This window comes from Coregonus clupeaformis, chromosome 38, assembly GCF_020615455.1.
Source record: "Coregonus clupeaformis isolate EN_2021a chromosome 38, ASM2061545v1, whole genome shotgun sequence".
Taxonomy (NCBI): Eukaryota; Metazoa; Chordata; class Actinopteri; order Salmoniformes; family Salmonidae; genus Coregonus; species Coregonus clupeaformis.
The window spans coordinates 5,708,535-5,723,795 of record NC_059229.1 but is presented as its reverse complement, the minus strand read 5'-3'; the positions used below and the strand labels follow the sequence as shown (position 1 = coordinate 5,723,795).

At 40.6% G+C, this 15,261-nt stretch overlaps 1 protein-coding gene across 1 annotated transcript in view; it reads left to right on the top strand.

The window, feature by feature from the left end:
- The window catches only part of LOC121553825 (microtubule-associated serine/threonine-protein kinase 1), a 101,824-nt gene that overhangs the window by 31,732 nt on the left and 54,831 nt on the right, over positions 1 to 15,261 (top strand). The window lies entirely within an intron of this gene.

Genomic DNA, 15,261 nt, shown 5'->3' with positions numbered 1-15,261 from the left:
TCTTCACGAGGGCGGCGATATTCTCCCGGTTGTGCCCAAGGACCCTTTCCAGCCCGTATCTCCTCCCATGTCCATGAATCCTTTGGAGGCGTCCATAAATCCTGTGTAGGTAGGTCCTGTTGCCGCTTGACACGCTGCTTGGTCCTTTTGTGGTGGGTTTTTCTGTCACGGTCGTCTGAGGAAACGGACCAATACGCAGCGCGTGGAGTGAACATGATGACTTTAATAAGAAAAGCACGTCAATACAAAACAAAAGACGAAAGTGAAGTCCAACAGTGACTATGACTAAACAGGAACAAAAACCCACAATTCCCACAGGAAAACAATCAGATTAAATATGGCTCCCAATCAGAGATAACGAGCCGACAGCTGACACTCGTTACCTCCGATTGGGAGTCATTGACCAAACCTAGACATAAACCCCACAGAACTGCAAACATAGAAATACACCCAAAACCCAACATAACCAAACCAAAACCCAACAAAACAAATACACCCTGGCTCAAATATAAAAGTCCCGGAGCCAGAGTGTCACAGTTTGGTACAGTTGATGGGAACAACCAGGAAGGGAAGGCTCTCTCTTTGTCCTCTATTAGCCAAAAGGCTCATATTGCAGTTTTGGAAATTGGAGACTGTACCTACCTTTGAAATGTGGTTACGGGATTTAGGGAATGTAATGCATATGGAAAAGATTCGATACAATACCTCCAATAGAAGTCCAATGTTTTACAAAATATGGCAGCCAATACTGAATAAATGGTCTATTCCCACTTCATAACTGGGTTGATGATCTGCTGCTACTCTGTGCTGTACTCCACTTAATATTTATTTTTGGTTTAACTACACTGCTTGAAATGACTATATGCTGTTTTCTTATAATATGTACCACCTAATAGGATTTTTTAATTTTATTTTTGTATATGTGAGTTAAGTTTTGTTTTGTCCTCTAAATGTGCCATCCCATTCAACACTACAATGAATGTCAATGTTTGTATCTGTCTTCTTTTTCTATTGGAAAATTATTTTTAAAACCCTCATCAGATGTGTGTTCTACAGATGTACATTGAAACACGGTTGAAGTCCAGATTTACATTGCAGTCATATCAATTGTGTGCCACCATGTTGTTAATCCTACGCCCCCAGTCAATCAATGCTATTGATGTTGTAGTTATGCACTGAGCCTTCTCTCCTCTGTGTTAAGCTACATACACTAGCAGACTAGCTAACATGAAAGCAGATTGGTGTAGTTCTCTCTGTGTGCTATTGTAATATGACTGCTACAGATGTAGGATATTAATTTAATCACTCTGTTGCAGGAGAACTTTCCTGCAATGCAGGAAATGTTTAACTTGTTTAACAGACTTGATTTCCCCTTATGAAAAATGTATCAACCCCTACAACAATGTCCATTAATTATAATCCACATAATAATTCATATTTCCTGTTGCTGCATGATTATTTTCCTGCTGTATCAACCTGGCTCAAATTAAGATCCTACATCTGTACTAGCAGCTGGGCAGCAGTCATAGAACAGCACAGGGAGTACAAAACTTTGGATGTTTTTGAATAGCAGGAGTACACACTAGCTCCCCCAAAACCGTTAGTGACTCAGTGTACAGGTAATCACTTGGTTTCTCATCATGATAGCTGAGTAGTATTCTTGTCATCCATATGTATTTCACAACATTGATATGGTAAACAAATGACTGTAACGATAAACAACGTGCTCCACTCCACCTTATATAAACTTAGATCAGGTGCTGAATCCTTGTCAAATTGTGGTGATATTGATTGCCGTTGCCTCATGCACGCTGAAGAAAGGCTCATACCCGCAGCAATAAAAAACATGTTCATTTAAGTTTATTCACCAGAGTGCTGTCCTATTTTTGTTCTTTAAACAACTGACTGTAGCGTATGTGGCTTGTTGATGGAAAGGAGTCCATGTTCTAAGACTAAGCATTATAATCCAGTCATTGTCATAATAAGAAAAGTATTAGTGTTAATATACACCAGTACAGTATTTTACATACATTTATTATTAAAAGAACATGGTTTTCCGTAGGATTTGACAACCACTTAACCATACGCATCAACAATAATGATATTAAATGTCCTTTAGACTCGGTGTGTATGACACTGCTATTGTGTCCCAAACTGCACCCTATTCCCTGTGGGCCCTGGCCTAAAATAGTGCACTAGATAGGGAATAGAGTGCCATTTGGAACTCAGACTATTTCTTATTTTTTAAGAGGTAATAGTTTCAGGTCATTTACCCTGAGTGGGTCTCAAATTTCACCTGAGATAGTGCACTACTACCATATGTGTCCTGGCCAAAAATAGTGCACTACATAGGGAATAAGGTGCCATTTGGAACGCAGACAATTATATATTTTTACGAGGTAATAGTTCCAGGTCATTTACCCTGGCTGAGTCTCAAACGCTACCCTATTCCCTAGAGAGTGCACTACTACCGTATGGGTCCTGGCCAAAAATCGTGCACTGCATAGATAATAGGGTGACATTTGGAACGCAAACTATTTCTCATTTTTTACGAGGTAATAGTTCCAGGTCATTTACCCTGGCTGGGTCTCAAATGCCACCCTATTCACTGTATGGGCCCTGGTCAAAAGTAGTGCACTATAGGGAATAGGGTGCCATTTGGGATGCATCCCCTGCCTGCATAAGGTTGTGTTTACAAAAGCTATAGAGCGCGTTAGCCGATTCAATGGCACCTCCCAGTCTTAGCTCAATATAGCTTTCAGTCAATACACAGTACAGACAAGATATTACTGTCTCTCAAAGCTTCTGATTATTGCTGTGTCACTCTAACTTGAAGCCACATTTTGTTTTTAGCACCTAAAAAACCTTGTCATAAATTACAATAGGACAGTTCAAAAGGGGTAAAACATTTACCTCAGTTCAGTCAATAGATATTACAGTAAAGATATTTCAGTTCCTCAATGCGCTTCTGATTCTGCTGTGTCACTATGGCTGTCTTGAAGGCACGCTTTGACACCTCAAGAATAGCCTACATAACCTTGCCAAAAATTATGATAGGAGAGTTCAAACGGGGTAACCGACTGCCTCAGGCCCACAGTATGACCACAAGGCGTAACATAGCCTTTTATATTATCCTGTTTTTTTAAACCTACGCGCCTGTGACTGACATCATTTTGAATTAAAGACTATAAAAGAGCCCACCCATTGTTTCAAAAGCATAACAATAACATATCAAAAATAGTGTCTGAAAGAGGCATAGCACCATTATAAATGGTCCTAGCTAGTCCTTTCCTCTTTGAGGACAATATCTATAGGCCTTTCTACCTAAAGTGTGCTAGTACTAGCATTTCGCTAGCTTCCGTCGTGGCTAGCTCAGTCAGTATATTTTGGGTTAACAGCCTGGGCCCCAGATGTGTTGTAGTCAGACTCACTGATGTGTTTCCTAACTAGAACTCCCCTGGGAGGCTACTCTCTCTCTCTCTCTCTGACAGCTCCAGGCCCCGTCATCTTAAATAGACAGACAGACAGACCGACCGACAGGCCAGAGTTGTCATGTCTAGTCGCCATGCTAGCTACTGTAGCTAGACAGACAAACAGACAGACAGATAGACATACAGACATCCTTGATGATGTAGCTACCAGACCTGGGTTCAAATATTATTTGAAATCATTTCAAATACTTAATCTGTGCTTGATTGAATAGTCCCCAAAACGTTAAACCCCGCCCAGCTGGCACTCCAGGCAGGCTAGAGCAAACGATCAAAGTATTTGACCTGATTTTAAATAGTATTTGAACCCAGGCCTGACTGTAGCTATCTAGCAGGGCCAGACTTCTCTCTGTCTGTCGGCATCCTCACTTTATAGCATAAAGAGTACAACATGTGTTTGTCCCAAGTGGCATCCTATTCTCTACATAGTGCACTACTTTTGACCAGAATCCTATGGTTCCTGGGGCGGCAGGTAGCTTAGTGGTTAAGAGCGTTGTGCCAGTAACCGAAAGGTCGCTGGTTCTAATCCCCGAGCCGACTAGGTGAAAAATCTGTCGATGTGCCCTTGAGCAAGGCACTTAACCCTAATTGCCCTGTAAGTCGCTCTGGATAAGAGCGTCTGCTAAATTACGTAAATGTAAAAATGGTCAAAAGTAGTGCACTATATAGGGAATAGGGTGCCATTTGGGACACGACCCATGTCTTTCTTCCCTTTTATCAGTGGATGTGAAAGAACACCCTGCTGTGAGCAGGCGAATGCCCTCAAAGGACAAGACGATGTGATTCGTCGAAATTGGTCTAGATGGGAAGGTTGGATCACTCAGATTTTCCTGCCTTTCCCTTCAGTCAGTTTTTCTACCCCCTCCCTCCCTTTCCCTGACTCAGTTTTTCTACCCTCCCTCCCTCCCTCCATCCCTTTACCTGACTCAGTTTTTGTACCCCCTCCCTCCCTCCCTTTCCCTGACTCAGTTTTTCTACCCTCCCTCCCTCCCTCCCTCCATCCCTTTACCTGACTCAGTTTTCTACCCCCTCCCTCCCTTTCCCTGACTCAGTTTTTCTACCCCCTCCCTCCCTTTCCCTGACTCAGTTTCTCTTTTCCCTCTCAGCTTTGTCTTTTTCTTTATGTTTCTTTCCCTTACTCCTGTGATGACATCATCCACCCTTTTCCCCCCTTGTTTTTTCTTTCTGTTTTTCCCCTTTCTTCGTTTCTCCTGGTTTCAACTCTTCGCCTTCTTAATAACTCCTAGAACTGCTATTTACGTCTCTCGGCTAATATATTGCATAGCAACAAGAAGCAACCATGTGTGTCACGCCCTGACTCTGGGGACTCTTATTTGTTGAGTCAGGGTGTGATTTTCTATGTTGTATTTTCTATGTTTGATCTATTATGTGTATTTCTATGTTGGCCGGTGTGGTTCCCAATCAGAGGCAGCTGTCGCTCGTTGCAGCCTATTGGCACTAGTGGGTTGTGGGATCTTGTTCCGTGTGAGGTATGTTGTTTGTTGTACCTTGGACTTCACGTATCGTTGGTTTTTTGTTTTGTCGTTGTGTTTATTCGGTATAATAAACATGTATGCATATCACGCTGAGCCTTGGTCCGTCCCGTCTGTAAACGAACATGACAATGTGACACAAACTCTCATCAACCCTCAACGCTAGGGACTTGTGTCGTCCCGACCTTCTCCTCCTCCTCTTCCCCCTCTTTTTAGTTTTTCTGCCATTTCCTTTCATCTGCCTTTCCTCCATCATCTCTTCTGTTGTTGTTTTGACTAGTATTGACTATGGATCTAGGCAACAAGAAGCAACTACAGTGCCTTCAGAAAGTATTCACACCCCTTACATAAAAAAAAAAAAATGAATCTATTTAATCTATTTTTTATTCAGGCTGTAACACAACAAAATGTGGAATAAGTCAAGGGGTATGAATACTTTCTGAAGGCACTGTATGCTACTTAGATTGACACACGTGCGTCAATAGACTCTTAAGGATTAACAAGGCTTAGTAAAGACGATTTTGATTGAATCCTCTGATTTTACTAGTATTGACTATGGATCTAGGCAACAAGAAGCAACTACAGTGCCTTCAGAAAGTATTCACACCCCTTGACTTTATCCACATTTTGTTGTGTTACCGCCTAAATGGATTAAATGCCTTAAAATGGATTAAATTGACATTTTGTGTCACTGGCCTACACACAATACCCCATAATGTCAGTTGGAATTATGTTTTTTGACATTTTTACAAATTAATTAATAATGAAAAAGCTGAAATGTCTTGAGCCAATAAGTATTCAACCCCTTTGTTATGGCAAGCCTAAAAGTTCAGGAGTAAAAATGTGCTTACTAAGTCATAATAAATTGCACAAGTCACATAAATGCCTCGCAAAGAAGAGTACCTATTGGTAGTCAGGTAAAAAAAAAGCAGACATTGATTATCCCTTTGAGCATGGTGATGTTACTAATTACACTTTCGATGGTGTATCAATACACCCAGTCACTACAAAGATACAGGTGTCCTTCCTAACTCAGTTGCGGAGAGGAAGGAAACCGCTCAGGGATTTCATCATGAGGTCAATGGTGACTTTAAAACAGTTCCAGAGTTTAATGGCTGTGATAGGAGAAAACTGAGGATGGATCAACAACATTGTAGTTACTCCACAATTACTAACCTAATTGACAGAATGCAACCTAAAATGCAAGGCCAAATCTACGTTGGAGTTGCTTACCAAGAAGACAGTGAATGTTCCTGGGTGGGCGATTTATAGTTTTGACTTAAATCTGCTTGAAAATCTATGGCAAGACCTGAAAATGGTTGTCTAGCTATGATCAACAGCCAATTTGACAGAACTTGAGAATAATTTTGAAAATAATAATGCGCAAATGTTGCACAATCCAGTTGTGGAAAGCGCTTAGAGACTTACCCACAAAGACTCACAGCTGTAATCGCTGCCAAAGGTGCTTCTACAAAGTATTGACTCAGGGGTGTGAATACTTACAGTACCAGTCAAAAGTTTGGACACACCTACTCATTCAAGGGTTTTTCTTTATTTTTACTATTTTCTACATTGTAGAATAATAGTGAATACATCAAAACTATGAAATAACACATATGGAATCATGTAGTAACCAAAAAAGTGTTAAACAAATCAAAATATATTTTATATTTTAGATTCTTCAAAGTAGCCACCCTTTGCATTGATGACAGCTTTGCCATTCTCTCAACCAACTTCATGTATGTGATTTGACACAAGCTCGCATCAACCCTCAATGCCAGGGAAAGTCTTCTTCTTCTTCTTCTTCTTCTTCTTCTTCTTCTTCTTCTTCTTCTTCTTCTTCTTCTTCTTCTTCTTCTTCTTCTTCTTCTTCTTCTTCTTCTTCTTCTTCTTCTTCTTCTTCTTCTTCTTCTTCTTCTTCTTCTTCTTCTTCTTCTTCTTCTTCTTCTTCTTCTTCTTCTTCTTCTTCTTCTTCTTCTTCTTCTTCTTCTTCTTCTTCTTCTTCTTCTTCTTCTTCTTCTTCTTCTTCTTCTTCTTCTTCTTCTTCTTCTTCTTCTTCTTCTTCTTCTTCTTCTTCTTCTTCTTCTTCTTCTTCTTCTTCTTCTTCTTCTTCTTCTTCTTCTTCTTCTTCTTCTTCTTCTTCTTCTTCTTCCTCCTCCTCCGGACACTGAGAGAGATTAGGATGTTACGTAATAACACGGACTGGCTATATGTGGGCAGTGCATAGCCAAAGAAAGGAACAGCTAAGCTAAGCTACTAAGCTAACACATGGAATTGTTTTAATATGGTCATATCATGGATCATTTAGCTATTAGATTTGGAAATGTAGGACCCCTTTAGGTATCTTTTTATTTTATTTTGAAATGTTTTGATACAATATTGAATTTGGCCTTTACTAGTATAGCCCATAGAAACGCAATGAATAACACATTTATAAATGGCAAAAAAGACAGTCCAAAAATAAATCATAAGGAATAAGGTTTTGAAGTGTCTGTCCTTTCTCTAGAAGATATAAGAAAGCTCAGGGAAAAAAATTGGGACACATATTTAATGCCTTATTTTTGTAGGTACAAAACTACCTCCATACTTCCATTCATTTGTATGGGTTACCTTCAGACGAGTCCCGCAGAGCAAAACAGAAAACACCATTGTGTTCGTAAGAGCCTCCCCTTTCCATAGAGTAGGCCAAACCGTTCAGACGCTACAGACGTTTTCGTGAGAATACCGATTTTCATGGTCTGACAAACCCTGCTGTAGCTCTGCCACCTTCCACCACAGATGCAGAAGGGCGACATAGGCGGATGCGGTGGATTGTTACACAGCCCATGTAAAAAATCTGATATCTCTAGCTTAAACTGACAGATTTTTATGGGGATTTATTTACTATGTTACTTAGATTGACACACGTGCGTCAATAGACTCTTAAGGATTAACGAGGTTTAGTAAAGAGGGTTTTGATTGAATCCTCTCTGATTTTACTCCTTCAAGCACATCTTGACTCCAGATAGCTGTAAATGTTGCTGTACCCCTTTAAGAAATCCTGATGAAGTGTCAGAGAAAGTCAATGGCCATTGGTGATTGACTGACACACAAACTCCATATTGTGGCTTGACTGTAACCTTTGATTTCGCCGCTTCACGTCAGACAGAGGTAAATGTTAAGAAACCCGGAGGGAGTGTCATGGAAAGGTCACCTGACAGGAAATGGCCTCTGGTCGATCAATATTCTAACGATCAGAAAGGTCTGCATGGTGTCCTGTCTGCCCTGTGACTCAGCATGCAGGAGATGACACTAACGTTAACGTTACACCAGCACACACTCATGCTTACTGTATAGACACGTACACACACACACATACAGAGGCACACACACACATAAACACACACACACAATACACACACACACACACTGTCCACCATGATGATATACCCATATAGATGGGTTGGGAATTACTGCACATACTCTTTAGAAGAGTTTACTATGTTATACTGGACTAGCAGTCCCTTTAATAATAATAATAATCATTATAATAATAATAATTATAATAATAATAATTTGGTGGGTGCTCATATTTGTCCAATTTCAAATGTAATTTTTTTCCTATCCCACTCTCCCTGAGAAACGCAGTATGGGCAGACGTACAGTCTCTTTTTCATCTTCTTTTAATTGCGGTTACATAAGAAGTAGGACTACTGAAACTACAGATCACCATGCTGCCCATACAGTATATATGGACATCCATTAAGTCTCACTCACACATACACACACACACACACACTGCTTGTCTTGACGTAATGGGAGCTGTCCTCTGTCTCTGTGGACATGGCCTTGGTATAGGAGCTGTAGTCATATAGTCATGTTGAGACGTCATATAGAAAGCAATTAACCAGACTATAATACATAATGAACTTAAACACAAGCTGGTTTGTCATCCAAGAAGTGTGTGGGTGGGTGTGTGTGTGGGGGTGGGGGGGGGTTACTGAGTGTTTTGTGTGTGCACGCATGTGTGTGTACACATCAGAAGTGTCCATGTCAATATCTTCCTATGATTGGGGAGTAAATAAAAGATTGTCTGCTCTGCAATTGACAGAAATGAAATGATGAGAGAAGAGGAGAAGCGGTGCGTCAAGTATGACCAAGCTACCTATGAGTCAGTTTCTCCTCTAGTCTGACTGGCTCTCAGCTCAATTTACACTCTGACCTTTCACTTTGTCTTGTTCTCTCTACTTTATTCACTGTTCCCCACACAAAGAACACAATACATTCAGTTTGTAACCTGTGTGTGTGTGCACTCTTGTGCTTGTGTGTGTGTGTACGTTAGTGATGCTGCAGGGTATTTGTCCTTTGACCTGGTGACAGCCGCCAGATTGGGTACAGTAGGAAACAACGATAAGATTGGTTCCTCTACTATCTGGAGCAAGACGCAGCTCTCCTCCTCGAACTACAGTTGAAGTCAGAAGTTTATATACATCTTAGCCAAATACATTTAAACTCAGTTTTTCACAATTCCTGACATTTAATCCTAGTAAAAATTCCCTGTCTTAGGTCAGTTAGGATCACCACTTTATTTTAAGAATGTGAAATGTCAGAATAATAGTAGAGAGAATTATTTATTTCAGCTTTAATTTCTTTCATCACATTCCCAGTGGGTCAGAAGTTTACATACACTCCATTAGTATTTGGTAGCATTGCCTTTAAATTGTTTAACTTGGGTCAAAGGTTTCAAGTAGCCTTCCACAAGCTTCCCACAATAAGTTGGGTGAATGTTGGCCCATTCCTCCTGACAGCCTGACAGAGCTGGTGTAAATGAGTCAGGATTGTAGGCCTCCTTGCTCGCACACGCTTTTTCAGTTCTGCCCACACATTTTCTATAGGATTGAGGTCAGGGCTTTGTGATGGCCACTCCAATATCTTGACTTTGTTGTCCTTAAGCCATTTTGCCACAACTTTGGAAGTATGCTTGGGGTCATTGTCCATTTGGAAGACCCATTTGCGACCAAGCTTTAACTTCCTGACTGATGTCTTGAGATGTCTTGAGATGCTTCAATATATCCACATCATTATCCTTCCTCATGATGCCATCTATTTTGTGCACCAGTCCCTCCTGCAGCAAAGCACCCCACAGCATGATGCTGCCACCCCGGTGCTTCACGGTTGGGATGGTGTTCTTCGGCTTGCAAAGCACCCCCTTTTCCTCCAAACATAACGATGGACATTATGGCCAAACAGTTCTATTTTTGTTTCATCAGACCAGAGGACATTTCTCCAAAAGATACGATCTTTGTCCCCATGTGCAGTTGCAAACCGTAGTCTGGCTTTTTTATGGTGGTTTTGGAGCAGTGGCTTCTTCCTTGCTGAGCGGCCTTTCAGGTTATGTCGATATAGGACTCGTTTTACTGTGGATATAGATACTTTTGTACCTGTTTCCTCCAGCATCTTCACAAGGTCCTTTGCTGTTGTTCTGGGATTGATTTGCACTTTTCGCACCAAGTACGTTAATCTCTAGGAGACAGAACGCGTCTCCTTCCTGTGTGGTATTACGGCTGCGTGGTCCCATGGTGTTTATACTTGTGTGCTATTGTTTGTACAGATGAATGTGGTACCTTCAGGCGTTTGGAAATTGCTCCCAAGGATGAACCAGACTTGTGGAGGTCTACAATTTCTTTTCTGAGGTCTTGGCTGATATCTTTTGATTTTCCCATGATGTCAAGCAAAGAGGCACTGAGTTTGTAGATAGGCCTTGAAATACATCCACAGGTACACCTCCAATTGACTCAAATGATGTCAATTAGCCTATCAGAAGCTTCTAAAGTCATTACATCATTTTCTGGAATTTTCCAAGCTGTTTAAAGGCACAGTCAACTTATTGTATGTAAACTTATGACCCACTGGAATTGTGATACAGTGAGTTATAAGTGAAATAATCTGTCTCTTGTGTCATGCACAAAGTAGATGTCCTAACCAACTTTCCAAAACTGTAGTTTGTTAACAAGAAATGTATGGAGTTGTTGAAAAACAAGTTTTAATTACTCCACCCTAAGTGTATGTAAACTTCCGACTTCAATTGTATCTGTCATTCCCTCTACGTGTCATCCTTCCCCTTGCTCTCTTTCTTTAAGGTTCTTTCCTCCCCTTTTATGTCACTGCCTTACTCTTCTCTTTTTCTTGTTCTCTCAGTCCCCCTCTCTGTTTCTCACAACGTTGTTTCAACTTCATTTGTCAACGTATTGTGATGTGAAATCTACAATGGAAAATACATTGGATTTGGAAAAAGTCATCAGCCACGTTGTTTTGTGGGTAAAATTTCCCTTAAAAATTTCAACCACAGGATTATGTCAACGTGGTAACCAATTTTCAACATTGACCAACGTTGTACAAAATATGTTGAATTTGTACACTACATGACTAAATGTATGTGGACACCTGCTCGTCGAACATCTCATTCCAAAATCATGTTCATTAATATGGAGTTGGTCCCCCCTTTGCTTCTATAACAGCCTCCACTCTTCTGGGAGGGCTTTCCACTAGATGTTGGAACATTGCTGCTGGAACTTGCTTCTGTTCAGCCACAAGAGCATTAGTGAGGTAGCGTTTACAGTTGGCACTATGCATTCAGGCAGGTAGTGTTCTCCTGGCATCTGCCAAACCCAGATTTGTCAGTCGGACTGCCAGATGGTGAAGCGTGATTCCTACTGCTCCAGAGTCCAATGGCGGCAAGCTTTAAACCACTCCAGTTGACGCTTGGCATTGCGCATGGTGATCTTAAGCTTGTGTGTGGCTGCTTGGCCATGAAAACCCATTTCATGAAGCTCCCGACAAACAATGATTGTGCTGACGTTGCTTCCAGAGGTAGTTTGGAACTCGGAAGTGAGTGTTGCAACCGAGGAAAGATGATTTTTACGCACTATGCGCTTCAGCACTCGGCGGTCCCGTTCTGTGTGCTTGTGTGGCCTACCACTTCGTGGCTGAGCTGTTGTTACTCCTAGATGTTTCCACTTCACAATAACAGCACTTACAGTTGACCGGGGCAACTCTAGCAGGGCAGACATTTGACGAACTGACTTGTTGGAAAGGTGGAATCCTATGATGGTGCCACGTTGAAAGTCACTGAGCTCTTCAGTAAGGCCATTTTACTGCCAATGTTTGTCTATGAATATTGCATGGCTGTGTGCTCGATTTTATACACTTGTCAGCAACAAGTGTGGCTGTAATAGCCGAATCCACTAATTTGAAGGGGTGTCCACATACTTTTTTTCCCCACTGTATATATACAAAAGTATTTAGTCAGCCACCAATTGTGCAAGTTCTCCCACTTAAAAAGATGAGAGAGGCCTGTAATTTTCATCATAGGTACACGTCAACTATGACAGACAAAATGAGAAAAAAAAATCCAGAAAATCACATTGTAGGATTTTTAATGAATTTATTTGCAAATTATGGTGGAAAATAAGTATTTGGTCAATAACAAAAGTTTCTCAATACTTTGTTATATACCCTTTGTTGGCAATGACACAGGTCACACATTTTCTGTAAGTCTTCACAAGGTTTTCACACACTGTTGCTGGTATTTTGGCCCATTCCTCCATGCAGATCTCCTCTAGAGCAGTGATGTTTTGGGGCTGTCGCTGGGCAACACAGACTTTCAACTCCCTCCAAAGATTTTCTATGGGGTTGAGATCTGGAGACTGGCTAGGCCACTCCAGGGCCTTGAAATGCTTCTTACGAAGCCACTCCTTCGTTGCCCGGGCGGTGTGTTTGGGATCATTGTCATGCTGAAAGACCCAGCCACGTTTCATCTTCAATGCCCTTGCTGATGGAAGGAGGTTTTCACTCAAAATCTCACGATACATGGCCCCATTCATTCTTTCCTTTACACGGATCAGTCGTCCTGGTCCCTTTGCAGAAAAACAGCCCCAAAGCATGATGTTTCCACCCCCATGCTTCACAGTAGGTATGGTGTTCTTTGGATGCAACTCAGCATTCTTTGTCCTCCAAACATGACGAGTTGAGTTTTTACCAAAAAGTTCTATTTTGGTTTCATCTGACCATATGACATTCTCCCAATCCTCTTCTGGATCATCCAAATGCACTCTAGCAAACTTCAGACGGGCCTGGACATGTACTGGCTTAAGCAGGGGGACACGTCTGGTACTGCAGGATTTGAGTCCCTGGCGGCGTAGTGTGTTACTGATGGTAGGCTTTGTTACTTTGGTCCCAGCTCTCTGCAGGTCATTCACTAGGTCCCCCCGTGTGGTTCTGGGATTTTTGCTCACCGTTCTTGTGATCATTTTGACCCCACGGGGTGAGATCTTGCGTGGAGCCCCAGATCGAGGGAGATTATCAGTGGTCTTGTATGTCTTCCATTTCCTAATAATTGCTCCCACAGTTGATTTCTTCAAACCAAGCTGCTTACCTATTGCAGATTCAGTCTTCTCAGCCTGGTGCAGGTCTACAATTTTGTTTCTGGTGTCCTTTGACAGCTCTTTGGTCTTGGCCATAGTGGAGTTTGGAGTGTGACTGTTTGAGGTTGTGGACAGGTGTCTTTTTTACTGATAACAAGTTCAAACAGGTGCCATTAATACAGGTAACGAGTGGAGGACAGAGGAGCCTCTTAAAGAAGAAGTTACAGGTCTGTGAGAGCCAGAAATCTTGCTTGTTTGTAGGTGACCAAATACTTATTTTCCACCATAATTTGCAAATAAATTCATTAAAAATCCTACAATGTGATTTTCTGGATTTTTTTTCCTAAATTTGTCTGTCATAGTTGACGTGTACCTATGATGAAAATTACAGGCCTCTCTAATTTTTTTAAGTGGGAGAACTTGCACAATTGGTGGCTGACTAAATACTTTTTTTCCCCACTGTAGTGTACCTTTGAAACAACGTCAGATCTTCAACGTAATATCCACTATAAGAATACAATAGGCTGGACAGCACCACCTACTGGAGAGTTGATCTATCTACAGCTATCCCTTTGGTATCACATCCAGGGTTTTAACCAAGCCCAGCCCTGCTTAGTTTTGATATTTGTCACTGACTACTACCAATGTGCTATCGTGAGAATTATTGTTGCGAAATCTCCACTTAATAGATTCAGTGTTTCTGTCAAAGTCATTCCAAAGGGAGGTTCAACAGAGCAAATGAAATGTAACATCATATAATAATCTTTTATATCATCAATTATGTTATTTAGGCCTATATAGCATTTGGGAAGTCATCAACAGCCGTTCTTTAAATTCAGCCCAGGATTCAAATAAAAATAGACCAGACATAATGTCCTAGGGTTTTAAGCTCTGGTTGATTTCAAATAGAATCTACAAGTTAATAAAAAATATGTTGGATTCACATCTCCATCTCAACCAAAAATAAAAGTAAAATAATAGGATTCAATCAAATCAAACTGTATTTAAAGTGCATTTAAAGTTCGATTTGATTTAGTCCTAATCTTTAACTTACATTTTTGGTTGAAATGGAGACTTGAATCCAACATATCAATTATTAATTTGTAGACAAACTGGAATTGAAGCCAGACTCAGTGGAACAAATGGAGCTAACCAAGCAGAAGATACATCTCCTTCAAAAGTTGATATTTGGTTGCGTTGACAACCAAACACAATTCAATATCACTTTTGCAATACGGCAAATAGCCTGTTAACAAATGATATGTTGGATTCATGTATCCATCTCAACCAAAAATAAAGGTTAAAGAATAGGATTAAACCAGTGGCTCAGATGGAACTATCCAAGCAGCAGATACTTCTCCTTTAAATGTTGATATTTGGTTGCGTTATCAACCAAACACAATTCTATATTACTTTTGTAAGACAGTAAATAGCCTGATGTAAGGCTTTACTTCATTGATCACTTGCACCAGGTACTTTAATGTAATCTCAACTAACAGCCATCCAGGTCATTTGGTTGTGCTATTAGATCAAGCACAGTGATAACACATTAAGTTGTTGTAAAAATATATATATTCTAAATAACATTAAGTTGTTCTATAAATAAACAAAATATCTGACATTGTATTCTCATTTGAACTTTAGTGTGCTTTTAAATGGTTGAAAGCGCAGTGATAACACATTTAGGTGACAACTAAACCAAAAATCAGACATTGATTTTCCATTGGAATTTGGTTGTGCCTTTAGATGGTTGAAAGCATAGTGATAACACATTGGCAATTCAACAAACTTTTGGCTGTCGTTTTGAGTGGGTGAAAATAGGTTGGAATCTTATTGATCAACATATCTACCAAATATGATCAAATTCTCCACTTTGAA